The sequence below is a fragment of the Grammomys surdaster genome, unplaced genomic scaffold (assembly GCF_004785775.1).
Source record: "Grammomys surdaster isolate TR1022 unplaced genomic scaffold, NIH_TR_1.0 188, whole genome shotgun sequence".
NCBI lineage: Eukaryota > Metazoa > Chordata > Mammalia > Rodentia > Muridae > Grammomys > Grammomys surdaster.
In genome coordinates, this window is record NW_021604633.1 from 8,037,267 (window position 1) to 8,053,862 (window position 16,596).

A 16,596-nucleotide genomic window follows, 5' to 3' on the forward strand; every position below is an offset into this window, starting at 1 on the left:
CACCACCACCACCACCACCACCACCACCACCACCACCACCACCACCACCACCACCATGCCGATCCAAGCTGCCATCATGTTTCACCTAGACAGCTGCCAATGCCTTCCAGCCGTTTTCCCTGCTTCTACTCTCGCTCCTTTACAACCCATTCTGCACACCAAAGTCAGAATCCAAATCAGAGTTGATCATGTCATTCCTGTGACTTTGTGGCTTCCCCTTGTTCTTAAGTTAAAACTAAAGACTATTATCATGGCATCAAGGTCTGTGTGGTCTGAACCCACAGCCTGTGCCAGGCTCCCTTTCATATGCCAGTGCACCTATCCTGAAGGTTTTCAGCACATTGGGTCTTCCTGCCACAGGGCCTTTGCACATGCTTTTCCCCCCTCCCTAACGATGGTTTTCTTTCATCCCCCTTCCCACAGAACTCTGACTCATCCTTCAGAATACATCTTAGTGATTACTTCTTCTTGGAAACATCCCTAATTTTCACATCTAGACTAGTATTCTCTCAATGTGTTGAAAACAAATATTTATTGTGTGAACATATGCTTTAATGTCTGTTTCTGTAAGTACAACGCAAGTTCTGTGAGGGCAGAAACTTGTTGTTTATACCCCTCAGAGCCTATCTGTGCTGACTGGATCATGGCATTTAGTTAGTAACAGCAAGACAAATAGAAAAATGATACAGACCAGTTTTTAGAAGAGTATTGTTAATGAATTTTTAACAGAATAAATGCCTGAATTTATGTCCAGACCCTGACACCTGCTGGCTATGTTGTTTTAGTAAGTGATAAGTCCTTTAGAATCTGTGTCTATAAACCTGTGATACTAACAGCCACCTCATATGGTCATTGTGATAATTTCATGAAATAATGTATACAATAGCATTTTCTGACTGTAAAACCAGATACAAATATACTCTGTCACTCTCTAAATGCCTGTACATTGAGTCCTTCTCAGATTTCTGCTGGATGGATGCATGGATGATGGTCAAATGGATGGGTGGATGGATGGATCAATCAGGAGGTGGATGGGTAGAGGGGTGGCTGGCTGGATAGATGGGTAAGTGGGTGGGCGGATGGATAAATGGATGGGTGGGTAGGTGGATGGACAGATGGACGGCAGACGGATGGACATATTAACAGTTAAGGAACTAGTGCAAGTGAGAAGAAGGAACCCAAGTAGATGGAGACTTGGAGGAGAGGGGGAGGAACTGTTTGACCCTAATCCCCACCTCATGTTGACGGGGCCAGCAGGGAAGATGATGGTGAAAAATCACTTAACCCAGGCAGGAAGAAGTCACCGGTGACCTCAGGGCCACACCTCCTCTGCCTCTTCATGCCGGTGCCGTCAATGACACGCCTTCACTAGAGCTTAATCACTTTACCGATTTTTGTCTTTGGGGGAGACCTCAAATTGATTTGCGCATACAGCAAGATTGGTGCAGTTCCTCCAGCTGCTGCCAGTCGGTGCTGACAAGTGAGGAAGAGGCTGTCTCTACGAGAATGCACTAAACATGCCCGTTAATACGGCCTGGAAGCCTTCCGTGTTTAATAAATTGCCATGGATAATTGGTTTCAGTTTCAAGAGTGGTTTCATCTTTAACTCCCTGTGTTCTGGTAGGATTAATGCCTGTAGGTACCGACAGGGATTTGTGGTATGAGAACCTGTCACACTTCCGCTGCTACTCTTTTGGGGAAAGTCAGATGTACATCACACACACACACACACACACACACACACACACAGCCCTTCTGATTGGCCAACATGGAGACTCAAGCACTTGGTCTACTCAGTCTCTGTGTGGGCTTGAGACTAAGTGGCTGGACATGGGCCCTAGATCTGTCATCTCATAGATGACTGAGTAAGAAACACATGACAAACACATGACATCTTTTGACTCCAAATAGAGTTGATTGTATTAGGTCTCAGGAGAGGAAAAAAGGTAAGAACAGACCAGAGAGAAAGATTATATCTATATCTATATCTATATCTATATCTATATCTATATCTATATCTATATCTTCACATAGTGATTGAGAATATAAAATGTGGATTGATAGGTGTCTTTGTCCTTTTCCTGTGGTTATAACAAACTACCTGAGTCTGGGTACCTTTCTAAAAAAATACAGGTTCATTTAGGTCATAATGTTGGAAGCTAAACACTCAAGACCAAGCAACCTCAACTGTTTGGTCTCTTGTTAGGGATTTCTGGCAATATCAACATTTGATTCAGAAGCAGGGAAGGAAATGGGAGCATGCTGAAGGGACTAAGCATGTGATCCGCTTCATAACAACACGCTCTCCCTCCCCAAGAACAACATTCCCGTGACCCATGGCCCAGATGTCTTGCGCTGGGCTCAAGCCGGAACTCAAAAAAGAGACAGTCTTCAAAGAGGCTTTTAAGCAGGTTGGAGCAGCCCTTGGGCTTCAGCAGGGATGACTCAAGGGTATGTGACTGATCTAAGGATAGACTCATATGTGTTTCTGTCTTCAACACATCTCCCTGATCAAGGACTCAACTTGACAGCCCTGTGTTCAAATGTTCGGCCTTATCAGCAGAGTGGTTGCCTTTAAATAGATGCCCATGGACTGGTGAGGAAGTGTACTGAGGCCCTGGCCCATTTGTCAACAGGAAAGTCCAGCGCCTCCCAGGATAGAGTAGGTCCAAGCCCAGCAGATGCAGGACTGCTGCTGAGATTGCATGGTGGGGCAGTACACTGAGGTGTAACCCCTTATCCATCCTCCTAGTCTCTATGGAAGGAACAGATGCAGCCCTGTGGAGTCCTTCCATTGTTTAGAAACAGGAAGTCAAACCTCCAGTTTCAGGTAGAAGAAAGTAATCACTCGGAACTTCCAGAACCAGACCTGCAGCTGAGTTCTCTGCTCAGTTCACCTTGACTAACTCTGGCTCTACTTGAGCTTAAACCTTGCTGTGGATGGAAAATGAGTTATCTTGTGCTTTTCCAGAGGGGTTCGAGTAAGGATTAACCGCCTTACTGCATGCAACACACTTAGCCCAGCTCACCAGGCATGAGAAGTGAGCTGATAGAAGCCATAATAGGTTTATTCCCCTGATAAGCTCTGGAGGATTCCCTGCAGACATCACTGCTGGGCTCAGAGACAGGATTGGAGAAGGGTTGGGAGGGCATCCAGGGAGAGGAAAGGACTCAGAGAATTCCGGAATTCCTGGTGAGTTCGAGACTGCAGAGAGAGAGAGAGAGAGAGAGAGAGAGAGAGAGAGAGAGAGAGAGAGAGAGAGAGAGAGAGAGAGATCTGAGTTACAGGATCACTCAGGTTACCACATTTTTCTGAATGGTGCACCAGGACCACAGCTAAGGTGAGGGAGCTTTGGAGAGATATTCGGCCTTTCAGTGAACAGGAATTGAGATTAATTTGGCTTTGAGAATTTTAAATGCACACATTGTAATCATTGGCTGTACCCTAGGGCATTGTAAAAATCAGGGTTGGAAATCTTTTACCATCTACACTCTGAGAGCAGGAACTCAGTCTTGCAAGCACATTTTTAAAGCTCTGGAGCCCAGGGAAGAACTTGTCTGCCTGTCAGATTTGCATTTAGTGCCTTCTCCAGGGCGGAGATGCCTCCTGCCGTAACCCTTTCTCCACTGTGAGCTGGCAGCAAGCCTGGTTTCTTTCACAAACACAGTTCTTGGGAGAACCCAGGACAGAAGTAAGACCATAGTGCTTGCCTGTGCCCAGTTCGGCCTAACTTCTGAGATTCCTCTCTGGTTGTTTTAGGGTCTTCCTCGCGAACATCACTAATCCTGTAATAAAGATTTGAGAATAATTTCAGTAGCCTATTGAATTTGGAAAGCACCTTGAATGTTGCGTTTTTTTTGATTGAATTCCCATGTTGGAACACATTGTCTTCCTTCATAAATCAGAATCCACCCCCGTAATGCTTAATTGTTCAATGGTAAAAGCCCTACCTCCTAGGAGGACACAATCCACTTATTTTGTTCACTTTGTGAAGGCCATAGCTTAGTAGTATATAATGTAGGGTCCTGGACTTATTAGGGGTGTCTGGAGGTCACCATTAAGTAGATGGGCTCTTTTATTAAGTCAGTATTTGATAAGACTTTTCAAAAGTTCTGATAACGTGTTTGTGGGACTGCCTGCTGAGATTAGAGAAAGGGGAAAAAAATCTTAACACTTGCTCCAAACCCTACGCACATGTCCAGATCTAATCTCCTTTTCATGTCTAATTTATATTCCGTGCACTTGGTGAGTCTGGGTAGTGGTTTAGAGTCTGTAGGTTTTTGCTGCATCAGCCTCCTTATTATGTAATCATGTTTGATGAAACCTAACATATACAGTCCTGAACCCTGGAGCATCCTGTGAGCCAACGCTCACTACAGATGTGCTTCCTGTTGGAGCAGACGTTATTGGAAGACTTCACAGCGATGCATTCCCTGAGCCACATCCAGTTGCAGAAAGTATAAAATCAAGGTGTATAAAAAAAAAATCAAGGTGTATAGAAACAGAGAAGAGCAGGCCACTGTCTAAGGCCCTGGCCCTTTGTGGCAGTGCATGAAGCACCATGAATTTTGAAGGCTATAAATGGCTCCTTCAGAGAGAGGACAATCCCCTGTAGCCTAGGGACTTGGAGCTGTTCTGTCTCTTCGGTTGTATGGTGTATGAAGGTGTCTGCTCAGAGTGGTACCTTTGCTGTGTGGTTTTCCATGTCTGTACTTTTTATTTCCCGAAGATTTTTGTCTATGGTGATCTCACGGCCGGTCTTTCAAGAATTTGGGCTTTGGAAGTGGCACCATAGAACATAATTTATCTCTGTTTGGGAAGTTCCCTGTGGCCTTTGTTGCCGAGGTCAGGACTGAGTAGAAAGAAGTCAGTGCATTGGGCTTCTCTGAGCTGTGGCTGCCATAAACACTTACGCTTTTTTGGAACTTCTTAGGTAGTTATTTCTTTAGCCTGCACTGCCTCCTCCCCTAAGTCAGACCTGGACCCTCACTGGCCCTCCTGCTTGATGTCATGGCTCCCTGGACCCTGCTCATCCTTAGCATGGAGATTTTTTGGGGGGCTCATTCTTGCTGCAGAACCTAATTCCTCTGTGTCTCTTGTCCTCCTAAATGCCAGACTGCCAGGGATGGCTCTCCTAAGGCTGAGGTCTTAGTGTCTCCTCTAGAACGACCCTCCCTCCAGCTTGTGATTGTTTTCTTTAAGGCCTTCATCCCCATTAGATAGAGATCCCCAGAGGTAGTAGTTAGCTGTGTGGACATTTTAATAGGGTCAGGTCATAATGAATGAGACTCTGGAAACCTGAAGTGACACACAGAAAGGGACTCAGAGGGGACGGTCGGAAGTTTCACCCTTTCTTTTACTTATCAGGGTTCATCTGAACTTGTTAATATTTTTCAATTGAAATCTAGGATCCCACAAAAATGTCACATGTGGCACTTTCTCTGAACTGCCTGGATCCTGTTGGCTGTCTGTCCTTTATCACACATGCCTGAACCCATACCTATTTAAGAATGAATGGGCTAGATTATGGGAATATAGGCTTGGCCTGGTTTTGCTATTATTCAGTTCTCATTGTAGGCACTCAGTAAACGTGTGTTAGATAGACACAAGGAACCATAAATAAAGGCCCTGACTGGCAGGCACTGTGTGGACTTAGAAAGGTTGCTAGTGGGGAGGCATATGCACAGTCCTGGGGATATTTGGTAACCTCATCTCCACCACTGAGGGTTTCTTGATGGGCATCTTACCATGGACCCTTCCACACGGTGCCTCCCTGGCCTTGACAAGAAAGCCAGTCAATATACACCACTTGCAAAGTAAATGCCCTGGCACCCTTCTTCCCTCCTGCACAGCACTCTGGGGCCTGGAGGTGTCCCTACACAGTTTCAAGAGTACTGGACACAGTCGCAGGAAATAGCGGTGGCATGTGAGGCTGAGAATGGCTTAGTGACATTTGAGAGGCAGAACTGTAACTACAACCTGGGGCTTGGAGCCAGCCCCACATCCAATATACTTCCTACCTGACCCTGCTGGAGGTGCAGATGAACAGGATGAAGATCCAGAGCCCAGTCTCACGAGGCTTCCTGTCTATTTCAGGCAGGTCTGTCGGCAGATCCAGGAAAGGCTTGCTGTCGTGGTTCTCAGAAACAGCATTCAGAATGGGTGACTCCACAGTTCCACTGTCTGTTGGGATAGAAAGGAGGTGGGGGATGTCAGCAGCAGAAAACCCATGCTCAAAATTGTGTGTAGAGGTATGGCCTCATGATCCTGGTATTTGGGAAGGGAAGGCCAGAGGATCAGGAGTCTGAGGCTATCCCTGGGATACATGGGATTGTATCCCAAAAGGAGAGAGAGAGAGAGAGAGAGAGAGAGAGAGATCCAAGTTCATTACAAAAGCCTTGTTTTAAAACTGTTTTAGATTTATTTTATGTGTATGAATGTTTGCCCACCTGCATGTATGTATGTATGTATATATGAATGAATGAATATATATACACACATATACATATACATATGGATAGGTACAACATATGTGCCTGATACTTGCAGAGGTCAAAAGAAGGCATAAGCTCCCTGAAAACTGGAGTTATATATGGTTGCGCACCAACACTTGTGGGTACTGGGAACCAATCCCAAGTCCTCTGCTAGAGTATCAAGTGCTCTCTACTGCTGAGCCATCTCTCCAAGCCTACAAAAGCCTTGTTTTTAACCTGTCAATCTCATCCATCCACAGACCTCATTGGAAATGTCCTTCCTAACCAGGGCTAGGGAGACAGCCCAGTGAGTAAAGGTACTTGCCTAGAGAGCATGAGAACCAAGAGTTAGAACCAACACCATGTAAATGATGGGTGCTCACGGCTTCTGCCATGTTCCTTCTTCCTTCACAGTTTCCAGTCCGTTCTCTCAGCTGATATTGTCATTGACCCAAGAGAGCTGGCTTGAGTCAGGACTGATTGAGGCACAGAGAGGCTACACGACCTGCCCAAGGTCACATGACAAACTCCTGATGGAACTTGAGCCAGAGCCCTGTCCTGCCCTGTCCTTTTCCATTTCCTGTACTGTGATCCTCCACATGGCTTCTCTTCCAGCCATCTTTGAGGACTCAGCAGTTGTAGCTCGGCCACCTGTGAGCCCACAGCACAAGCTGCCACCAGCTCGGTTGCTGTTTTGCAGCAGTTCAGTGTGCGCTGACCACTTTGCTGTATCTAATCACTTAATTAGTTTGTGCCTGCAAGAAAGAGCTGCTTCATTTAGAAGCTTAATGGTGAAAATGTCTTGGAGTCGTTTGCCATAATCTGGATGGCATCAGGATGAGTGTAGAATCTTCTGCCCCTTGTTCCTAATCCACTTAGCACCAGGGACACCAGGATCAGTCATGCAGGGCATAGGTGCTGTGCTGAGGGCTAGAGGGGGGCTGTGGCTGCATTAACTAAGAGATACCGCACACAGGGAAGGCAGGACCATGGGGAACACAATGTGAGAGCCTTGGGGATAAAAAAGGCCCTGGATGCCATCTGCAGCACTGGAAAGGAAGGAAATAATTAGGACAGTTGTTAGGAAGAGACAATTAGGACATGTTATGTGCCTCGTAGGACCAAAGAACCAACAGAATTGGTCTTCTAGGAACCCAAGTGAAGCCAGTGGTGAGGTTCGAACCAGCCTTTCAGTTGACAGAACTTCTTAGTCATAACTACACGTTGGAGGAAACTGGGAAGCCAGAATCCCACCAGTGTAACCCAGCTGGGAACCCAGTGATCAGACAGAACCTGAGGAGCTTTATTAGGTTCCGTGGGGATTAAGACTTGACTACATTTCCCAGAATTCCTTGCATGGCAGGTTGCTCACACAGATAAGGCACACAAGAATGTCTTGGGAGAACTGGAGATGAAGAGGAGCTACAGCCACTTTGCCATATGTGTCTGTCTTGTCACTTACCTGTCTGCTGTGGCCGTAATGCTCTATCTTCTACTGGAATCTTCTTCAGCTCCTAAGCAGGCATATGTGTTTAGCTCTGTGGAAAAGAGCTCTTGCTGCCATAGGATTTTTCTATCAAAGTCAAGGTCAACAGCCACGGGGAATGATGAGACCTTCAGCCCATTAAGGGATTCTAGCTGAGGCCTGGGGGTTCCACATTGCTCCTGGTCTTCCCCACTTGCTAACCCTTTCCCCTTTCCAGTTTCCTGCCCCATAGATTTTACATTTAAACATTGGACACAATATGCCATGAGCTGCCCAAGCTTTTCTGGGGGATTTCCTTGGCTGGAGTTGGTGGGCCTCAGTCCATGAGAAGTCACCATGTAGTGTTGTGACCAGTCTCCCTTTATGTGTGTTATAGTGGCATAAGGAGACCTGCCACCTTCACCTGCCCCATATTACAGTGACTGGCCAAGGTTAAAGCCATAGGAAGCTGGGAATGACCAACAGGAAGAGGAAGAGCCACTGTCAATTGACAGCTTTGTTTTGAGGAGCAGTGGGCAAACCGGTACAGATTTCAAAGAGTGATTGATAAGTATCATTTTGAAAATAATTAGCATAGATATAAAATTATATTATTCACCATGTTTAATTGCTTACAAAATAGACTGTCTGAAATGCTTACAGGTTTAGGGCAGAAGAGGCTCAGGGGCTGGAAATAGGGGCTTACCTTTCCTTGGAAGTTATAGCAGACACCCTCTGAAGCACATGTGGGCTGTACATACTGTTGCACGTGCATGTGGGGGAATGCCATAAGGCCCCCATGGGAACAGCTGGTAGACTCCTGTGGAGCCCAGTGGTGCTCCAGTGGGTGCATGAAGACTCTATTTATAGCACAGAGAAAATCCTTCTGACCTGGGTCATTTTTTAAGGATAGTGTGTCTAGACCTCAGCCAAAGTGGCTCTCAACAGTGAGTTTGGACCTGGTGGAGGAGATGGCAGATAAGCCAGCTCTGTTCCGGACCTGTTATCTCAGGAGACCACCAAGTAATGCTTCATCTTGTCCTTAGTGCCTGGGGTTGGGGTTTTCATAGCCTCTCTTAGTGGCTATCCTGAATGTGACAACTGTGACCTTTCTGTCCTCTGTTCTCATGGCACAACTAACAGCCCCAAAGGCAGGAGCTCCTGAGCTTTCATGATAAAGGCATGATAGGTGTAAAGGTATCTGTTAAGAAAATCGAATCAGGGCTGGAGAGATGGTTCAATGACTGAGAGCACTTAACTGCTTTTGCAGAGGACCCAAGTTCAGATCCCAACACCAAAGTCAGATGGTTCACAACCACCTGTAAGTCCAGTTCCGATGGATCCAACACGTTCTCCTGGTCTCCTGGCACACCCACACATATGGCATATACTCACAGACATATGTGTGAATACAAGGAAAGGAGTCTTTATAGAAGAGAGAGAAAATCAAATCTCAGGTACAAACTTCTTTTTGAACTTACTTCTTTCCTAAACTGGGCAATGGAGATGCTTGCCTTTCATCCCAGGACCTGGGAGGCAGAGGCCGTAGGTGATCTCTGAGTTCAAAGCCAAGGTGATCCCTAGTCTACAGCCAAGGCTACCCAGAGAAACCCAGTCCTGAAAAATAGAAAAAAAAATGAAAAGAAAAGAAAGGGAAAGGAAGAAAGAAGGAAGGAAGGAAGAAGAAAGGAAGGGAGAGAGAGAGAGAAAGAAAGAAAGAAAGGGCGTTGTTCATTCTTACCCAGCCTTGTGGTTCTCTCTTGTGACCCCAGCACTTACAAGGCAGAGGTAGAAGGACTGCATAAGTTCCGAAGTCCACCTGGGCTGTGTTGTATGAATCCAAACTCACAAAGAAAGTCCCTCTATTCTCTTTATCTTTTTTCTTTTCAAAAACAGCATACGTTTTTTAAAATTTATGTTTTATTTCTCTCTCTCTCTCTCTCTCTCTCTCTCTCTCTCTCTCTCTCTCTCTGTGTGTGTGTGTGTGTGTGTGTGTGTGTGTGTGAAGATCAGAAGACATCTTCCTTCCTATATGGATTCCTGGAGTCTAACTCAGATCATCAGGCTTGGCTGTAAGCACGCTTACCCACCCAGCCATCTTAGTTCTCAGTGGCCCTTCATCTTTTTTTTTTCCCCTTCCAGTATTAAAATAATAATTTCACCAGCTCTGTGTTCTTAGCTAAATTTATTTTGTTGACTGGTACATCAGACCACAAAGCTCGTACATATTAGTAAGAGTTTGTGATGTTTTGATGCAAGCCATCATTGATTACTGAGTGAATGGATAAACTCTGAACCCAAGATAAGGAGAAGCAGAGGCATTCTAGAATCCAGCATTTGGCTTCCACGTGTTCAGTAAGCAGTGCTGGTTAGTACCCAAGGTCGGCAGCAGGATGCCTGCACCTCAGGCAGAAGTCAGATTTGCAGAGACAGACCTAAGAGTTATTAGCATACAGGTGCTGCACAGGACTGGAGAAGTGAGGGGTGAGAACAGCTTCCTTACACTGTCCGTATTGTGGCCTCTCTGGAGTGGACAGACACTGTCTCCAGATACCACACACAACTGTCCCTCCTTTGCAGCCTGGGGATTGCACAGTCATATAGCGTGAGGTAGAGGAAAGAGTGCCTAGAATCCAGAGCCAGACCAACACTGGCTGGTGGAGTTAACCTAAGACCCATCTGAATGTGGCTGTATCTTCTAGAAGGATTTGGTTAGATGGTCTCTCAGAACCCTGCCGTTGCCCCATCTGACATGAGAATTCATATGGGAAACTGAGAGGCCGAACTTGAAGGAAAAAGGAAACTGGTCAACCGTGGGACATTTTCCTTCAGAGAACAAGGGCACTTAAAATTCTACAGAAGTTGCAACAGTAATCCAAACACCACCTCCCCATATGATGTACACACACGGGTGTGGGTATGTCTAATACATCACTCATTTATTTTCTTTGAACTGCTTGAGAGTAAGTTTCAGGTATTATATCTACTTACTTATTAAATGTTTAAATATAAATACCTAAAATTGAAGGTGTTTCTTTTAAATAACAGTAAAATCATCAAAATCAGGAAACTTTTCATTTCCTCAATTATATATTGTAGCAACATTAACAACCAAAAAAATTATTTAAATCCGGAATTATGCTGCATTTACCCGCCATGTGTCTTTTGTCTACTTTGTCACTCCAGGCCTTAACACTTTGGAAAGTTATAAGCCAGGAGTGCTATGAAGAGGCTCTCCAGTTTTTCCTAGTTGCTGGTGTTTCCCTCAGGTTCAGGTGTGGGTGGCTTCTGAGAGTGGCAAGACCTAAGGCTGGAAATGTAGAAAGTGCTGGGGAAGAGAAGAAAGGAAGGGAGAAAAAGCCCATTAGGCAGGCACTGGGCAGCAGAGATACCTGAACAAGACGGACAGAGGCTCCCTCAATCTGGGCACAGCATATCTGTGTACATCCTAAGCGAACGGCAAAATCATCAGAATCAGGAAGGATACCCTGAACCTGAGACAAACACCAGCTGCTAAGAAAAAAACAGAGGGCTTCTTTATAGCATCCCTGTTCCAAAATGTTAAGGCCAGGAGTGGGAAAGGAGAAAGAGAAAGAGCCCTCTCCCCAGCAGACTTATTCTTCCAGTCATACCGTCTGTGTCTAATAGATCATTGCTCCTGCACAGAGCCTCTGGGAGCCAGGCTGCTCCCATGGGCCCTTGCATATTATCCCTCAGTGACTCAGATATGCTTAGCTCTCATTTTAGAAATGGGACGATTGAGACCCAGGAACACAGCCTTCTTGTGCAGGTACCACTGAAGCCAGGGTCCATGGCTCCCACTGTCTGCCTTGCCATGTTGTTCCAGACCCATTCACAGGCTTCCTCCCAAATCAGCCTTCACCCCGCTCCAAACAAGACTTGAATGGAGACGCAGCTCTCTTTTCCACTCATGTCAGCGGTTGATAGTTGATTAATATTTGGGATTGCTGTCTCCGAGAACGTCATTTTCACAGATGCAGAGACCAATTTTGCTGTTACTGAGGCGGAAAGATCTATTTCCTTCCAGTCAGCAAGCAGATTTGGAGGGAGCTGTAAGCACCAGAGTGTTCTCAGTGGGTCCTGAGAGGAAGCAGAGGCCCCTTGGCACTGTAAGCATCGATAGTTTGTGCGTCAGAAGTCCCCAGCACCCCAACATGCGGACCACTCGGCCCATTCTATGAATAGCCATTGGCTTCTAAAGTGAAAAAAAAAATAATCCTGAGTGATTGTGGCTGTCCTCACCATGTTACCCTGAGGGGCACACAGAGCCCCAGAGAACTAATTTCTTTGACAGACAGGTGGTGATCAGAACAGCCTGACCTGCCTCCTTAACCCGCCCTGGAACTAGCACTGAGATTTGTTCTGTCCCTGCTGCTGAGCAGAGCAGCAGCGTCCTGAAACCCTTATCAGCTGCAGCACAATGAACAGCGCTTGCAAGCCTAGCTTTGTGCAGCTGCGCTGGGCAGCAGTAAGAGCAACCGCAGCAGGAAGGCTGAGTCCTGGCCCCGTGGCTAGCACAGACCTTGGCCTTTCCCATCCTCGGTTCATATTCTGTCCTTCTACCTGCCCTTTGTTCTTGTGTCTCTCTGTCTTAGTCACTGTTCTATTGCTGTGAAGGCACCACGACCATGGCAAGTCTTATAAAGAAAAAAATGTTTCATTGGAACTGGCTTACGGTTTCAGAGGCTTAGTCCATTATCATTATGATGGAAAGTATGGTAGCATATAGACAGACTTAGTGATGGAGAGGTGACTGAGAGTTCTACATCCAGATTGGCAGGCAGCAGGAAGAGAGAGAGACACTGGGCCTGGCTTGAGCATTAGAAAACCTCAAAACCCACCCTCAGTGACACACTTCCTCCAACAAGGCCACACCTACTCCAACAAGGCCAAGCCTCCTAATAGTGCCACTCCCTGGTGACCAAGCATGATGATCCCAAGATTTCTAACAAGTGTCACAAGCTTCGTGAACAGCTGCACTGAGCGCTACCCATTCAGAAAAGAGTTTCAATGTGTCTCAGTGGAGACAGTGGTATAGTAGGCCCATGACCATTCAGGGAGAAGCTTGTTGTCAGGAAAAGGGTGATGGAAAAGTATGAAACTCAGTTGATCACCTACTGGTCATAAGGCATGTTACTGGAGAAGCGCTGGAGACAAATTGCCTGAGTTCAAATCTCAGCCCTGCTACCAAATATTAGCAAATAATCGGACTTAAGATTTCCCAGTGACCAACAAAACAAAACAAACCAGAAAACCTAATCCACCGTGTTGTTTTGAAGACTGAGTCAGTCAACAAATGTAAAGTACTAGCGCGGCTGGTCCACATACGGGCTGGCAAGGCTGAGTGGTGGGAGAGAGGACTGGAAATAGCTTCCTCAAAGCATTCTTTGTATTTAGAGACCCTATAGTGGACACAGGGAGGTCTCGGTAGTGAAAATAGCAGTAGCCAAGGCTCGGAGGCAGATGTGCAAGGACATACAAAGCTGGGAGTTGGGCTTGACTGACTGACACGGTGGCTGTCCGTCCGAAGGGAACATTGGCGAGTGGTGAGAAGCAGTTGGTATCTAGTGCAGGAGCTTCCTGGGGGCCAAACTGAAGAGGTAAGAAAAGGTCTTACTGTGGAAGCAACCAAGTGCCTGCTAGAAGAATTTTTTTTTTTAAGGAATACAAAGTTTGTGCTGCGTGATTGCCGTGTATTGATCACAGCCGCTCACTGTGGGTTTCTTCAGCGTCAGTTCATGAATCCTCTGTGGTTTCTGTAAAGGCCTCCTCTCTCATTGTCTGAGTGACCATTCAAAGCAATTAAGTGATGAAGTGACCTTGAACCAGGTCTCCAAAAGGATCACGTAGTATGGAATCCACCTGCTTATTAGAGCTCATAGCCTTCAATCTGGAGGCCACTCTTTGCCAGTGAAGTCACCTCTGGCCACAGAACTATAAATAGACTGCATGAAACACTCTCCTACTTTCTCATAATTCTTTTTTCTCTTAAATTCTTGTGTTGCAAGACTGGGGGTTTAACCCAGGATCTGCTCTGTGCTAATCACACATTCTGCCACTGAGCTGTACCTCGTATCTCAACCCTTGATTTTGCTGAAGTAGAGTCTCACCATGTATGGGACTTCAAACGTAAGATCTTTTTGCCTCAGTGGATTTCTAAGTTTGAGGCCAGCCTGGTCTACAGAGTGAGTTTCAGGACAGCTAGGGCTACACAGAGAAACCCTGTCTCGAAAAACCAAAAAAAAAAAAAAAAAAAAATCTTTCTGCCTCAGCCTCCTTGACCCCTAGAATAATATAATCATGCAATAGGTGAAAGTCTTAACTGTTCATGCTCTTTCTTTCTCTCTCACACAGAGGGTAATGGGCGGAATACTGGAGCTGCATGCCACCGTGTGACCTATAGGCCACTTAACTGCCCCGAATAGTCAAGGCTAAGGAATTCATTTGTAACATGAGGTGTGAGGTGTGGGGTTCTGTGTAGCCTCCTTGGCTGAATTGCCCGAGAAGTAAATGAATTACCCTGAGTAAAGCAGGTGGAACCACATGGGTAATTCACAGTCAGTGGTTATTGGCAGCATGGAAGATGTTTGTAAAATCCTTGGTCTGCAAGATCACAAGGGGAAAGAAGATGCACTCACCCAATTGGAAGACAAGTATGGGAGTTCATAAAAGCACTGTATTAAGAAATTTATGGCAAAAAATCTAGAGAAAGCAGAGCCTCTTGTAAAAGTATAAGTTCTCCTACTTGTCCCCAGAGAAACAAAGCATCTGAGTAGACCGCTAACATTACATTAGAATATCCATTAACATTAGAATATACAATAACAATACATTAGAAAGCTCCTTTTTAAAGTCTGTAGTCTTATAACTGAGCAGTAGTAGTCTTCAAAACCCAGGTAACATCCTTTGTTATTCAAACTATTTGAGACCCAAGAATAAGATGAAAATCTCCCTCAATTGATTTTATGAAGCCAGCATGACCTGAATCGTCAAGTCTAAAAGAATGTGTCTCTTCCATCTCAAAAGCTTTGAGGCAAAAGACAAAGGCCGAGGAAGGAAGCAAGGTGAGGTGTGTGCATCAGCACCTGCTTTGAAGCAGAGCTTGGCTCTGCACTCGGGTCTCCCAGGGAGCTAGGCCCTTGGTAAGGTTTCAAGCTCCCTATACCCACTGCTCTAAGGTGCCTCCAACTCACAGAAGCTCACAACCTAGTGCACCTGCAGATCACCTCAGCTCTCAGGCAGTTTGAGGAGAGCCTTTTTTTTTTTTTTTTTCAAAACCTTTAGCACCGTCACAGCTAAGAAGCCATGTCTTGGTTGCAGATGTGGGACCACAGAGGTGCACGTGCCTTGTCACGGATGCTAGAAACCCAGTGGTGATGGATCTGCTCCTGTTTTCAAGTCCTGGACCAGGAGCCTTGTCTTCTGGAAAGGAAAACCAGGAGAGCCCAGGGAGCTTTCATGTGGGGAAACAGTGAGATTTTTAGCAGATCAGTTCATTACTGTGCTGCAAGGTGATTAAGCCCATGTGGTAAGCAGGTCACATGAATAGTTAATGAGCAGTGTAGACGCAGAGTTAATCCACATTTTCAGACCCCTTATTCTTCACACAGTTCCTACATTCAGAGTACTCTAGGTAGCAGTGACCACTGGACAGATCCACAAGATTCACCTCTTCACAAAATCCTGCAAAGCTCTACAGAAGAAGGGTGATGTTCTGAGTCCCATTTCTTGGGGTTCCCTGAGCAGAGACTCTATAGTTCCTTTTGGTCTCCCATCCTCCTCAAAAACCCTGAAACAACTTTTTTTTTTTTTTTTTTTTTTTGTCTGTTGCCAGCTCCCTGGAACTGGTGTTACAAATGGTTGTAAGCTACACGGGTGGTAGGAATTGAACCCAGAAAAGCGGCCAGTGTTCCTAACCACAGAAACTCTCTCCTGCCCCCTCGATCCCTTGTTTTTCTGTAAATAGTAATTATGAAGTGACGTGAATGATTGTTGCCATATCAAGAATAATGAAATGAATGGGCCATTGGTAGAGGCTTGCTTCGTTTCGTATGGAGCGATGCAAGACCTATGCCTGTGTACTTCCACAGTCTTCCTCTGTAGTAGAGTACCAGAAATCGATCTGGGACATCCAGAGCCTCTGAATCTTTAAACAGTGCAAGAAAGAGCAAAATGTCGAAAGGTAATAGACAAATGGCCCGTGTCCCTTGATGGCTTTACAGTGTAACAGCTGATGGTGTGGGCATCAGGGGATTAGGGTTAGCAAACTATCAACTGGTGGAGCTGGGTGGTGGGTAAATAATATGCTGTGCTTTTTGTATATGTTTAAAATTTTTCCTTAAAAATAACAACAACAAAAAAGCTATGATAAAGGAAGTTGGGTCTTTTCTGTTCCTAGTGCAACATCCTATGGCCTTCCCACAATAAATTCTGCCGTGTCATGATTTTAAAAGAATAATACAAGCCTAGTGAGATGGTGCACACCTGTAATCCTGGCACTCAGAAGACTCAGGCAGAAAGGTTGCAAGTTGGAGACTAGCCTGAACTCCGTAGTAGGACTGTCTTAAGACAACAAGAAAGAAGGGAGAGACACACATGTTGGTAGAAAAGAAGACTGTCTATTAGAATGTTTCTAA

The 16,596-nt window shown here is 45.6% G+C and overlaps 1 protein-coding gene across 5 annotated transcripts in view; it reads left to right on the plus strand.

Moving 5' to 3' along the window:
* Atxn7l1 (ataxin 7 like 1) overlaps window positions 1–16,596 on the plus strand; it is a 217,565-nt gene that overhangs the window by 95,705 nt on the left and 105,264 nt on the right. Inside the window, exon 4 of one of the 5 annotated variants that reach the window (XM_028768802.1) lies at window positions 1–944. This exon is cut by the window's left edge and continues 383 nt beyond it. The exons of the other annotated variants lie outside the window; for them this stretch is intronic. The gene's annotated coding sequence lies outside the window, so the exon portion shown is untranslated. Of the gene's footprint in view, window positions 945–16,596 lie in introns of those variants that run through there. 5 annotated transcript variants of the gene reach the window in all.